The following is a 15,031-nucleotide window of genomic DNA, read 5'->3' on the forward strand; positions in this document are numbered from 1 at the left end:
AATGTCTTTCACCCTGGTTTGCAGTTGAGCGGGCTCACCGCTCCTTGGCCCCCAGGCCGCCAACTGGAGCTCCCGCCCGCCCCATGATCCTTAGGGTCTTTAACTTCCGTGACAGGGACGCCATCCTTCGGGCGGCCAGGGCGGTTCAGTGACTTAATATCGAGAGACAAAATATCGACGCCAAAATATAGAATGACAGAATATCGACTACCTATCTACAGACAGGTAAGTACTAAAATATCGATTCCAAAATATAGAATGTTAAAATATAGTTATTACAAATAATATAAAAGTAATTAAATATTAAAAACAATTAAATAAAACATACATAATATATTATAAATAACCTTAAAATGTAAACATAATAAAAGTAATGTAAAAAAAGTAGAGATTTTGTTGGATAGTGAGAGCGCAAAAATTACTATTCTCACTCCAGTGAGTGCAACAGTAGGGAAAGCGTTGGATAGCGTAGGGGTAAAAATTACTTTTCCCACTCCAGTGAGTGCAACAGTAGTGAAAACGTTGGATAGCGTAGGGGTAAAAATTACTATTCCCACTCCAAAGAGTGCAACAGTAGGGAAAGCGTTGGATAGCGGGAGGATAAAAATTACTATTCCCACTCCAGTGAGTGCAACAGTAGGGAAAGCGTTGGATAGCGTAGGGGTAAAAATTACTATTCCCACTCCAGTGAGTGCAACAGTAGGGAAAACGTTGGATAGCGTAGGGGTAAAAATTACTATTCCCACTCCAAAGAGTGCAACTGTAGGGAAAGCGTTGGATAGCGGGAGGATAAAAATTACTATTCCCACTCCAGTGAATGCAACAGTAGGGAAAGCGTTGGATAGCGTAGGGGTAAAAATTACTATTCCCACTCCAGTGAGTGCAACAGTAGGGAAAACGTTGGATAGCGTAGGGGTAAAAATTACTATTCCCACTCCAGTGAGTGCAACAGTAGGGAAAACGTTGGATAGCGTAGCGGTACAAATTACTATTCCCACTCCAAAGAGTGCAACAGTAGGGAAAGCGTTGGATAGCGGGAGGATACACTATACTATTCCCACTCCAGAGAGTGCAACAGTAGGGAAAGCGTTGCATAGCGTAGGGGTACAAATTACTATTCCCACTTCAGTGAATGCAACAGTAGGGAAAACGCTGGATAGTGTAGGGGTAAAAATTACTATTTCCACTCCAAAGAGTGTAACAGTAGGGAAAGAGTTTGATAGCGCGAGGGTAAAAAATACTATTCCCACTCCTGAGAGTGCAAAAGTAGGGAAAGTAATGATTTATTTTTAAAATAAGAATACATTAATTATCAATACCAATAAAAAGTTAATTAAAAATAATTACCAATTAATAACAATTAATTACCATTGAAAAAAATAAATTAGCAATTAATAATAATAATGACCAATTAATACAAATTCATTACCAGTTAATAATTAATTATCAATACACATAAATAAAAAAACATATTATTTACTTTATTACAATTAATTTACTTCCCACCTAATTCCCCTATAAACCCACAACCCACTCCCAATAATAAAAAATACAATTAACATTATTATCAATTAATCAATTAATAAAAATAATTTTGCAATTAATAAACATTAATTAGCAATTCATACAAATTATTTACCCATTAATACAAATTAATTACCAATTAATAATTAATTAACAATTAATTATCAATACACATAAATAAAAAAATAATTATTTACTGTATTACAATTAAATTACTTCCCACCCAATTCCCCTACAAACCCACAACCCGCTCCTAATAATAAAAAATACAATTAACATAATAATCAATTAATATAAATTAATTACCAATTAATATAAATTAATTACCAATTAATAATTAATTATCAATCAATTAATTATCAAAACATTTAAATATAATTAATATTTAATTAGCCATAATTAAATTACTTCCCACCCTATTCCCCTATAAACCCACAACCCGCTACGGAATTAAATTACGCAACAATTAAATTACATAACATTCATTAGTTTTAATAAATTAAACATACATTACAAAAATAATACATAATTTTTACACATATACTACCATACATAACACTAATTTTTTTTCGATATTATAGATATCTATATTTTTTAATTCGATATTATAGTAATCTATATTTTAACATTCGATATTATGGAAGTCTATATTTTTAAATTCTATATTATGGAAATCGATATTTCGTACCCCAATTTTGATATTCTGACCTATCTATATTTTGATAATTCGATATTCTGTCCACTCTATATTTTAACTTCGATATTCTGGGCAGTCGATATTTTGGAATCGATATTTAGGGTGTTCACCGGCCAGGGCACAGTGCCCCTTACAATTCCAAAATAATAAAATCATGATTTTCCCAGACTACTCCAAAGGGGTGCAAACCTAGCACCGCTCCTATGATAAAGTCAAGCAGAAGCTTCGCTCCATGGGTCTCCGCTATGGACTCCTCTTCCCGGCCTGGCTGAAGGTTATCTTCCAGGACAAGACATTTTTCTTTGACGCTCCCTAAGCGGCCTGGGCCTGGCTCACGGAGGAGCGACTCCTCTTGAAGGGGCCGGTTCTCTTTCCTGTCCGTCGGAGAACCACGCAGCCGCACCCAGCCCCGCCTAAGCCCCAGCGACGCCGGACCAGGTCCCGCATCAGGTGGATTCTGCCTTAATGTTGCCTAGAACTTGGTGCCTTACATTCTACCTTGACTCAGGATTTGCTTACCCTACTGATCGCACAGTCGACCTGACTGCACTGGCAGCTGTTGACAATTCGTACTCGGTTACATGGAGGGGGGTCCTTCTCTGCCATGCTCCTGTTTTTGCCAAGCGTTTTAGCTTCGTACTTAACCTCACTGTGAGGTTGTTGGTTTAACCTGTTTCCTTTTTCAGGGCGACAGATGCTTCTTCCTACGAAGTATAGGGTGGGGGGTGTTGGTGGGGTTGGGGAGGGGGAAGACGTTGTCTCCCATCAGTTTGTTGTTTTTAGCCGCCTACGGGCCGCTGTTTCTAGTTGTCTTCGGTAGCTACACACACCTGTTTGCCCTCGATGCTGACACGAGACTCACCGGATCGCACACTTCCCACTCCATGTTTTGGACCATGTCAGGTTGTTTCTCACGGGACCCAGGCTTCTTTGCGCTTACACCCGCAGATTTACACACCGCTCACCTCGATGATGCCCACTTTCCATAGGGCCCTCCACTTCCTTTCCTGGAATGGCAACGGCCTACTTGATCGTATTAAGCTTACTGCTGTCCTTCGTAGAGCCTGCCGCCATGCGCCTGACATCCTGTTTCTGCAAGAGACACACCTCCTGGGCTCACACTGCACCTTTCTCGCTCGATATGGGTTAGACAGGGTCTGGCACTCTGGTTTTTACAAGGGGTTCCCGGAGGGGTGGCCATACTGCTCTGACGTGGACTTCGCTTTACCCTGGCCCATGCCGAGGCGGACACACAAGGCCGTTATGTGGTCTTGACTGGTACAATCGAGGGGCAATCCCTGAATCTCTTGTGTACATACATCCCTCCCACCAATATGGCCTCCGTCCTTCGCCAGCTCACATCGATAATCCCTTCCTTCCCACCTGGGCTTACGGTAGTGGGGGGTGACTTTAATGCCGTCCTGCAACCTTCGCGTGACACAACAGGTCCTCCATCAGCTTCCCACCTAGCCTCTGCAAAACGCCTATCTGACTGGTCCTCTGCCCTGGGTCTCTGTGATGCCTGGAGGGTGTGGAACCCCCGTAAGGAGCAATACAATCATACTTCGGCAGCCCACCACACCCATTCCCGTATCGACTTATTTCTATTGCCGGCCACGGACTGTCCACTATTACCCGGGGTCACTGTGCTGCCCAGGGGTATCTCTGACCACTCCCCGGTCTCCCTCCACCTGGGGACCTCCTCTCACGGCACCTGTACGACATGGCGGATGAACGCCTGGTTCCTGCAGGACGCTGACTTTGTCGCATCCTTTGGGCAGGAAATGGAGCTATATTTCTCTACTAACACGGGTTCTGTTTCCTCACCAGGAACATTGTTGGAGGCCGGCAAGGCCGTACTGCGTGGTGTGGCCAGAGGCCTGGTTCACGCGAAACGTCTGGAGCAGTCCGCGTGGCTCGTGCAGCTGGAGGCCCAAGCGGCACAGCTGGAAGGAGCCCAGGCTACCAATGACAGTGAGGACTCCGCTCGGCAGCACATGCTACTCCGCGAAGAGATTTGCCAGATCTCGCTGGAGGCCGCTAAAATGCTATGGCGCTCCTCGGTGGCGTGCGTGTATGGCTGGGGCGATAAAATGGCAAACTGCTGCACAATTTAGTGTCCTATTCCAAAGCCAATCATATTATTTCAGAGGTCTGGGACGGGGCTGGGGCTCATCATGTCACAGCCCATGCCATTGCTCAAACCTTTGCTGGGTACTACGCGACCCTGTACGCAGCCCAACCTCCTCAGACCTCCCTGGCAGACCTGCTGGCCAGGACTGAAATGCACCTGCCATGCCTCTCCCAGACGGCCTCAGAGGCTCTTGACCTCCCCTTCACCCCGGATGAGATACACGGGGCTATCTCGCTGTTGCGCTCCGGCAAGACGCCCGGGCCCTACGGCTACCTCCAAGAATATTATGCCACCTATCACGACACACTGGTTCCCCACTTAACGGCCCTATTTAAACATGTAGTAGAGGTGGGATCCTTCCCACCAGAGGCGGACGTGGCCACCATTGTAGTCATCCCAAAGACACAACCACCCTCCCTTGATTGTGCGGCTTACCGCCCTATCTCCCTCATCAACACGGATGTCAAACTCTTCGCCACGGTATTGGCCCAACGGCTCCGCCCCCATCTGCACGACCTGGTTCACCCGGACCAGTGCGGTTTTATGCCTGCCCGGGGTACCCGGCATTGCATCCGCCGCCTCCGCCTCGCCCTGGCGCACCGCCACCACCTTACCCCGTAACTGGCGTTGCTTTTTCTAGTCTTTGAAAAAGCATTTGACACGGTGGACTGGCGTTATCTCGAGGACGTGTTGGTGACGATGGGTTTTGGCCCCTTGTTCTGGCGCCTGATCCGAGTCCTCTACTCACAACCCCAAGCTCGGGTCCTCATAAATGGGGTGTTTTCCGAGGCGTTCCCTATCCAGAGGGGTACTCGCCAGGGCTGCCCGCTCTCGCCACTCCTATTCGCTCTGGCGATGGAGCCCCTGGCCTCCATTATCTGTCAGGAATCCCTCATCCGAGGCTGGGCCTGGGATCCGAGTTGCAACAATGACATTCCCTCCTTCCCTCCCAATTCTACAAATATTTACAGCTCAGGCATGCCCTCCATGCACACATTCCCTCTCCCAACACCTTTCCGGAATTTAGCCCCCTGGAGGCCCAGGTGTTGATGGGGAGCATTGGCAGAGGCGGGGTCTCGCGTATTTACCGTTCCCTGGTGAATAATGGTCCTGCGTCCCTCAACCGACTTCGGGCCCGATGGGAGGGGTGGCTGGGTCCCCTGGAGGAAGCGGACTGGAGAGATGCCCTTATGGCCCCCAGGACCCTGACAACCTCCTCCAAACTGCGTCTCGTCCAGCTTTATTATCTCCATGTGGCATACCACACCCCCACATACCTGTACAGCGCCCACATGCGTTCTTCCCGGACCTGTGCGCGTTGCAGCTATGCCCCAGCAGACTTTTATCACGTGGTCTGGCAATGTCCAGTTCTGGAGCCGTTCTGGAGGGGGGTGGAAACTGAGTGTTGTGATCTCTGTAGAAAGACACCTGGAGCCAGGAGGTATTCTTAAGCCATCTTTATTCAGTCTCCAGTTCAGGTTACATCTGTCTCTACTCCAGCCAGCCTAGTGTGGTACCAGCCCCACCAGGAGCAGCCTCCCTAGCTGCTCAGCCCATCTTCAACTGCCAACACTCATCCTCTCAGACACCCAGGCATTCCATGCATCACAGGCACACCAACATTCTATGACCATCTCACGCTCTGGCTGAGCAGCTAGTGGCAGCAGGGCTGGACTACATGTTATTCAATTAAGTAGGATATAACATTATCCCTTTTTCTTCAACGAAAACAAACATGCAAGTGATAAAGCATCAAGGAAGAACTATCCACAAGAAAAAATGAATAATGGTACAAGTCCCACGGATGCAAACATAAAATTAAAACATCACAGGAGAAAGAACCATTATACAAAGAACGGATAAGATAAAAACATTTGATAAACAATATCTCCCATCCCTCCCTTAAAGAAATAAAAAACATTATGAAGCAAGAATAACATTACCCGAAATACATTTGAAGCATTTTGCATTAAACACTGTGACGCAATGCACTACAACGGAAAGGGTAAAATACCCCACCCAACCAATGCCCAAAGTCATAACCTAGAGTAGCACTAAAGATAGCATACCCTACTACTACAATCCCAAGAGAAAGGGAAACAAACATGTATATGGATCGTCACCCATAACAACTCCCGTGAAGGGATGTACATTAGTACTGCGCGCAACTATCTATGGACTAAGCCATAACCCTACCCTGTGTGAGGGTTAACCTAGGTACTACAAACCCCTTATAGAGGTTACAAACGAGCTCTTGACCCCCTTGTGGAGGTTACATACCCCATATGGGAGTAACAAACATAACTAGTCAAAGGGCTGTTACCCAAAACCTTCCCTCGTGTATGGGAACAATGTGACGACCACCCACAGGAAAATCATTGTTAAATAGAAGACCCATCCTCAAACTATACACCTGTGGCATCACAACTTTTTTTCCTGTTACAATACTAACACATAAAACCATTCAGTTAACTGTAGAACAGTAGTACACTGTGCCCCTCGCCGGTGAGCGATATCTCACCCGAGTTGTAATAGGTCTGAACTTTCCCTGCAAAGAACTTCACCATCAAACTAGAACGCTCCGACATACATGAAACGGAGGACTACACTTTGAAGTTGTCCAGACAGCGACATAATGACTTGTTACAACACTGTATACAAGAATAGAAATAGTAATACTACACACTGTAGCCTAAACTACTTGAGCATGTTATCTATTCCAAAAACAAAATACTACAAATTCCAAAGCACAGACTCTAAATAGTCTTTTCAGAATACAATCTTGCAGAGCTTCTTGTGCCTCTTGTCCCTTATACCCTGAACATGCCAAAGTCACAACTGGAAGCCGCCACCCGTCTCATTAATTTCCCAAACCTTACCTCCACATACAATACCAAAACAAGGCTCAACGGGGACTATCGTAGCACTTATGTTGACCGCTTGCCTAACGAAGTAACATCTGTTGTTACGAGTCTCCGGCGTCTACAGGGTGCTATTTACCAAAAAAAAACTCGACACGATGAAGAAGTAGAAGTCATGCAAACACCGCGTTGTCCCTGACCCTCATGCCGACTTGCAGAAAACTTTATTCTCACAGAGAAACGAACACCGTGGTTGGCAGAAGGAAGCTCTGTGGACAAAAACATTACTAGAAACCGGAACCTCCAATGGGAAGAGACAAAAGCGACCGCCAACCTCAAAATGGCGGCACGCTGTCTACGTCGCTGCAGAGTGGCTCACGGTAGGTGTATGCACCAAATCGCTCCTGTGGAATGTCCCAACGTCACAGAGAAGCTCACGCAGAAGTACGCAGCGTGGAGGAAACATCCGAGGCACCCAGGTAAGCGTCCACGCGCTGATTGTAGCGCGCACCTCAGCTTTTGAATTTTCAAAGATAGCTGACAAACTGACACTAGTGAAACGCTGCCAGTAACGATAGAAAAACAAATGAAATGCACACCACAAAAACGCCAAAAAGTGTTCATTCAGGCAATTGCCTCCATACCCTGCCGCATAACATGTAGAAAAGGGCCAAGTGAATAAATAAATCGGTACTCCAACTCGACTTCAGCTCTGAAGATGCCAACAGTAGTAGAGCGTCGAGTATGAACCGCAGAGTCATGTATAAACACGATCTCCCAACCTGTGCACCAGCAGTAACACGTTGCAAATCCTGGGCTTACGTGGGTCTCCGCTCTAATGAAGACCAAAACAAACGTGCAGTCACCCAGAGTGCCACATACACCGAGTAAGCACCTCGCCTCTAGCTGCTGCACATTAGCACGTAGTTTCAAGTAGACATAGTCACTTAGATTGAAGTACACTTCACTTGACAAGATTGTATGTCCTGTCAGACATCTTACATTGACCAAATGTGGAACTACTGCTGGAGTCACTGTGGTGTTGGGGGCACTATAAATCGTTGTAACTGTCAATAAAGCACTTTTTTTCAAAATATTCTCCATCTGTGCAACCACTGCACACTTTGCGTTCTTACAACTCCATGATGAAATATCCTAAATTGACTTTTTCTTCTTTCTGTGGCTGGAACACCATATGTTGTAGTGGTTTGACTACTCCTCCAACTCACTGTAATCCCTTTGTGGCTAACATTGTGGCTGGAACACCAGATGCGGCTGTAGCTTAGCTACTCCTCCAACTCACTGTAGTCCTTTAGATGTTTCTAGTATTCCCAGGCTGCAGTGTCCTTTTGTGATGACATGACACTTCTCTGTGGGCTGTCCAATGGAAAGGACACTGGTGGGGCTGGCGTTGGCTTTCCTGGGAATTCTTTCTTTGTAGATGTAGTTGCTTGTAGGATCTCTTAGTTTCTCCTTTATTTCCTTTATAGTTCCTTTGTTTCAGTGGTTCACCAAGAGTCTCTAGGGTTCAAGTCCGCTCGTCGCCAAAATAAATGTTGTGATCTCTGTAGAAAGACACCTGGAGCCAGGAGGTATTCTTAAGCCATCTTTATTCAGTCTCCAGTTCAGGTTACATCTGTCTCTACTCCAGCCAGCCTAGTGTGGTACCAGCCCCACCAGGAGCAGCCTCCCTAGCTGCTCAGCCCATCTTCAACTGCCAACACTCATCCACTCAGACACCCAGGCATTCCATGCATCACAGGCACACCAACATTCTATGACCATCTCACGCTCTGGCTGAGCAGCTAGTGGCAGCAGGGCTGGACTACATGTTATTCAATTAAGTAGGATATAACACTGAGCTTACAAGAGCCCTGGGTAGGGAGGTCCCCCATGACCCACTGCGCCTGTTCCTGGGGTGTTCGATGGCATTGATCCCAGGCGGATAAGCGCCTCTTGGGCACGGCGGTAGCAGTTGCGAAGCGTGACATAGCAACGCTATGGTCCCAGGCCAAACCGCCTACTGTGAGGCAATGGAGGCGTGGGGTGGACTGGTGTGGAACCCAGGAGGAGCCCATATTCGATGCCCGGGGTTGTCCCGAACTCTTCGGCAAAATTTGGGTAAGTGGTTCAACTTACTGTCCACTTGAGGGGATCTGGGTTTGTCGGTGGAATACATCTTGTTAAACAAAGGTCTTACTTACTTCATCTGTGCTATAGGAGTCTGTGCTATAGGAGTCTCTGTCAGCTCACTGTGATTGTAATTAGTCCCGATGATGTGTTTGATTTGCTACCGATTTATTGTTGTGTTAAAAATGAAATAAAGTTGATTATCAAAAAAATAATTCTGACTTCTTGCTCGTTCTAAAAAAGTGCGCCCAACAAAAATATATAACGACTACCCAGCCAATACTCTCTAGTAAAGTGCGGTCTAATATTGTATTTAAACCGTCCCTTATCAGGTAAGCGATAAATCTTACCGTTTACTCCATACGAGGTGCGCGTTAACTCATCCGCCTCTCAACTAAGTTCCGGGGCTGTGAAAGCATTCACGTGACCGGAGCTGTGTCGAAACGAATAAAAGGGAAAACGTGAAACGTCCAACGTGAAACGTGCAATGGACTGTGAAGAAAGACTGCCGGCAATCATAGGATATGAATAGATCAGGGGTTAATAAAATAAGAAATAAGGCACTAATGAAAATAATAATAAAGGATTAGTAAAAATTAATAATAATGTAAATAAAAATACACTACACCTCGTGTACCATAGTTACTCTGCCACTCCGTACAATATTACTAGTATGTTGCAAAATCAGTACAGGTCACATCTGCTTAATATCATTTATTTACCATACAATGTGGGCTTCAGATGTATTTATAAAGCTAATCAAGCATTCCAAGCTACTGTAATAATGACCACACTTTGTCCCGGTCATTAAGACCATGTGTTGCCGTGTGGTATTTTTCAATCAACCTCACTTCTAGTCTGTTTAGTTTCATTTGAAGGACATCTTTCTTAACTTCTTGAAGCACCATCAATACAGACCAGTGTAAGTCATTCTCTGTGTGGTTATTGCTCTAAAAGTGTTGGACTAAGGGCGCTCCCTGTGTCCTGCACTTGATTCTTGATTTATGTTGCAAAATCCGTTTCTGACTATCTGAGTAGTTTGACCAATATAAAACTTATTGCATGGACATTTTAGACAGTATATGATATTGCTGGAATTGCAATTTGAAAAAACTCTTTGTTCATGTATATACCCATTAATTACTATTTGTTTCGAATCCACTGTCAATTTACATGCCACACAATTTTGACATCTATAATGGCCTGTTACAGGTGGTAAACTCAATAGGTTCCTTAGATCTTTTTTAGGGTGGTCTATACGTCTTGCTGCTCTCCCCAATTGCTGTCGAATATTTTTGCCTTTTTTAAACGCAAATAATGGTTTTGGAATATCTAAAGTGTCAATGAGTTTCCAATTAGATGCTGACTGGAGGCCTGGGCATGGTCTCCACCTAGGCTGTAATGCAGCATGCATGCAGAAGACTGTTTTGGGTGGCCAGAGAGGGCCATCAAGCAGTCCTTGCACACTTAAGGAGCGTGCTACCACTCCACCCCTGTCCCCGCCCCCTCATGCAAAGCTGTGGGTGGAAGTAGGAGAAAATAAAATCACGCGAGTAATTATCATTTAATTTTCTGTGTTTCATTGCAAAAAAAGCAGTGGGGCAATGCTTTTCCGCCCAATTCATCAATCAGGGTTTTATAAAGCGCGCTACTCACCCTTGAGGGTCCCAAGGATCTGGGGCGGTGCAGCACCGGTTCAGCCGAAGAGCCAGGTCTTGAGGCTCTTCCTGAAGGTGTGCAGAGTAGCGTAGGAGCCGCCACTGGATGGCGTAGCTTGACGTGATTAAGTAGGAAGTGGTGTCACACAAAGACATGTCTCAGCCCTTGTATATGCCTCAGCCCTTGCATATGTCTCACTTTGCCAAAAATGGCTTATATTACAGTGAAATCTAAAATACAAATGTTGCTACATCATACATGGCAATAATTTAGGAGAGGAAAGTGGGAGATTTAAACAAAAAGAATCAGGAGGAACTTATTTTCCCCTTTGAGCTCTATTGAAGCAGAAGTGAATTCAGGTGGGAGACAGCCAAAATAAAGCAATTTTTGGCTTCGAATACTGGGAGACTCTCGCCTGAATTGAGTCTATTGGCATGTATGACAATGCGTGATAAGGCAGCTTAACGTGATGAAGCAGGAAGCGATGTCATGTGAAGACATGCCACAACCCTTGCATATGCCTCGTTTTACTGAAAATTACCTTATAGTGCAGTGTAATGTAATATACACACATTACTACATGCACAATAGGAATGTAAAGGTCTTTTTTGTATGTAGTTGTATTTAAGCCACAGATTTACTCTCCCTAATTGTATTGTATTGTAATTGCATTGATATAGCACTTACTACCCTTGACAAGGCATCAAAGAGCTTTTTCGGCAAGTAGCATGCTACTCCGGAACCCATAAAAGATTTGTGGTAAATTAGTATAGTGAAATATAAAAGTAATTTGAGTGGTGGATATGTTAGTCAGTTATTTGGATTGAGAAGGATAGTGGAGGAATAGAAGAGGAAAATGGTTTGCATTTAGATAGCGTTTGCTACCCCTGAAGAAGTGTTGAAGCACTTTTACGACGAGTAGCATGCTACTTCAGAATGCATAAAAGATTAGTGGTGAAATTAGTATAGTGAAAATATGAAAGTAATTTGAGCAGTGGATATGTTAGTTAGTTATTTGGATTGAGAAGGATAGTGGATGGACCGAAAAAGGAAAAGGTTTGCATTGATGTAGTGCTTGCTACCCCTGATGAGGTGTTGACGCACTTTTTGGCGATTAGCATGCTACTCCGGGACCCATAAAGGATTAGTGGTGAATTAGTATAGTGAAATGTGAAAGTAATTTGAGCAGTTGATATGTTGTTCTAATATTTAGATTGAGAAGGATAGTGGAGGGATAGGAGAGGAAAAAGGTTCAGCATTTATATAGTGCTTGCTACACCCGTTGAGGTGTTAAAGCAAATTTTTGGTGAGTAGCACACCACTCCGGAACCCATAAAGGATTAGTGGCATTGTAGGAACCTGGGGTCACCAGGCCCTATAGGCGGTAGCGTGGCGCGAGCCGGTCGGGCAACCAGAGGGCTATGTGTTAAGCAACCATACACCACACGCTTCTCATGGACTAGAGTCACACACAATAAGGGACGCCACACCGTTTAAATTATGCAAATACTTCAAGTTTATCCAAGTATAGCTGGTCAGATGCAGTTCAGGAAATAACAAGGTAATACATGAATCATAATACCATTGTGACATTACATTCGACACTCTGGGTGATATCTATGCAGTGCCTAACCTTGTTCTAGCGCCGTGCGCGCTTACGTAAAGTCTTTCCCTGAACCAGCCGTCTAACTAAGCGTAATACTTGAAAGGGGACACATTGGGTTCACTAACATGGCGCCTGTAGAACTGAGCGCTCCTCGTGATCAAGGGCCCCTAGTACTGTGAAGCAAGGCATATAAACATAGCGCTACGCGCAATCAGTTGCATGTGGATACGCTTGCGTAGAACATTTAATACATTGCGTGACTCGTAATCAGTCGCATGTCATTACCTTTGAGCAGAGCATATAACACAGTGCGCTACTCGCATTCCTGGGCATGTAACTACTTTCGAGCAGAGCATATAACACCATGCGCTACTCTCATTCCTTGGCATGTAATTACTTTCGAGCAGAACATGTAACACAGTGCGCTACTCGCATTCCTTGGCATATAGCTACTTTCGAGCAGAGCATATAACACAGTGCGCTACTCGCATTCCTTGGCATGTAATTACTTTCGAGCAGAGCATATAACACAATGCGCTACTCGCATTCCTTGGCATATAGTTACTTTCGAGCAGTGCATATAACACATGGGGTTACTCGCCGTCCCGGTCTCTCCGGCTGAGGAAGCAGAGTTGGTGGCGTGAAGCGCCACACGAGAGTAATGTCAGTCAGTACTTTGAACGGCTTCCAGCGGGGAAGATTACTGGACTTGAGGAGCGAGTCCCTATGCTCCGGTGCAGTTCACAGAGCACCGCGCTCAGTAACACAGGAGGGGGGACACGGACAGGATCCCTCGGCGGGGTCTCTCCGTCGCGCAGGCAGGGGAGGGGGTTCCCACGGAGGGGACAACCCGGGCCAAGTGCGGTGTGGTTTCCAGACCAGCAGGGGGCGCACCAGGGGGGATCTCGGCCTCCGGGCTTACCTCCGTCTCGGCGTCAGCAGGCGTCCGTCCTCACGACGTTGGGGGAACTCGGCCCCGACCTTGCGCTTCTCCTCACACGGCTGCGACGGCAGCGACGGGGCCCCGGACTTCGCCTGGGCCTCGCGACACAGCAGAGCACTCTCCCAGGCCTCCAGGCCGCGGCGGTGAGCGCGCTGGCTTCGTCGTCGCAGGGGGGGGCTCAAATTAAGGATGGGGGTAAAGTGCTCAGCGGAGCACGCTGCCGGGGGTCCCAGACCAGGGCAGGGAGCGCGGGGGTCACAGCGCTAGTACCTGGTCGATCCCCGGTGACTTGGCAATCGGCTTAGTATTTTGTTCACTAGGGTAGCTTGGACACGCAGTCTCAGCTCTGGCATTCAAGGCTTACAGCTCGCTCTTGTCATGCAGTCTCAGTTCTTAAAGTTAGGTTTCAGTTCTCAGTTGACAGATGAAGTCTTTTGGCGCAGATGTATCTGGCGCCCTTAAGGGGTTCTGTTACAGGGGTAGGGATGGAGAGGGCGACTAGGTCCTTCCTAGTCAGGCTGGCAGAGAGTCTCTGGGTCCTCCTACTACTGGGCAAGATCAGTGGGATTCACAGGGCACCTCACTCACTTAAGAGGCAGTACCTAAATCCTGTCACTCTCAGAGGCATAAGTCCCTGGCTAGGCCCTACCGCCTACACTCCTGGTGGATTCTTCCAGCTCTGCTTCACCCCAATGGCCAACTCACCACAAAAGCTTCCCTCCCACTCTTAAGTAGCCCTAGGTCAGGTGACCTCTAGCCAAGGCGGCAAAAGTAAAACCCCACCTCCCTTCTAGAAGGTTCCAGCTTCTTCCAGGAGCTTCCCCACTCTAACTATGGGACAAAAAGGCAGGCTGGTATCGCAACATTGTTGTGGGTCCCAGCCAGCTCCTGGCAGCTAGGGTGCTACTATGAAAAACGACCACCCTGCAGTAGCAGGGGTCGGTGGCAGCCATCTTGGGCGAAGTAAGCACCTACACCTTAACATTACAAAAACGAAAAAAATGAGGGAAAAAGGGCCAAGTCCAACATAACCCCCTTCCAGCCGAAAGCCAGGGTAGACCGATCAATGCCTTGATGGTCTCCCCTGCTTGGGGCGAGAAAAGGTGGACGCAGGCCCGCAACGGCAGGAGCACCCGCAGGTTCTCCTCCGCTCTGGAACCCGATGGTTCCCTAACAAACCTCCCTGGACCAACGAAACCACCCCACTGGGGCTCCCTAGCTAGTTGTGGCCAGGACCGGCCCCTGGGCCGTCCAGATGTCTCTGGCCCGGGTGATCTCGCGGAGTGGGGGGCAGTAGCCCCAGGCCTGTAGTGCCTGTTGACCACTCCGGTCCTCCTCCTTGCAGTCCTAAACTGCCTCTGGTCCTTCCTCCTGGGGTTCACACCCTTAGGCTGACCAGCCTTCAGGGGCGAGGCTCTCCTCCCCCTAACTCTCCTTCTGGCGTTCCTCACCATACCCTGCGAGGCACCCTCAAACC

This window comes from Triturus cristatus, chromosome 1_2 (assembly GCF_964204655.1).
Source record: "Triturus cristatus chromosome 1_2, aTriCri1.1, whole genome shotgun sequence".
Taxonomy (NCBI): domain Eukaryota; kingdom Metazoa; phylum Chordata; class Amphibia; order Caudata; family Salamandridae; genus Triturus; species Triturus cristatus.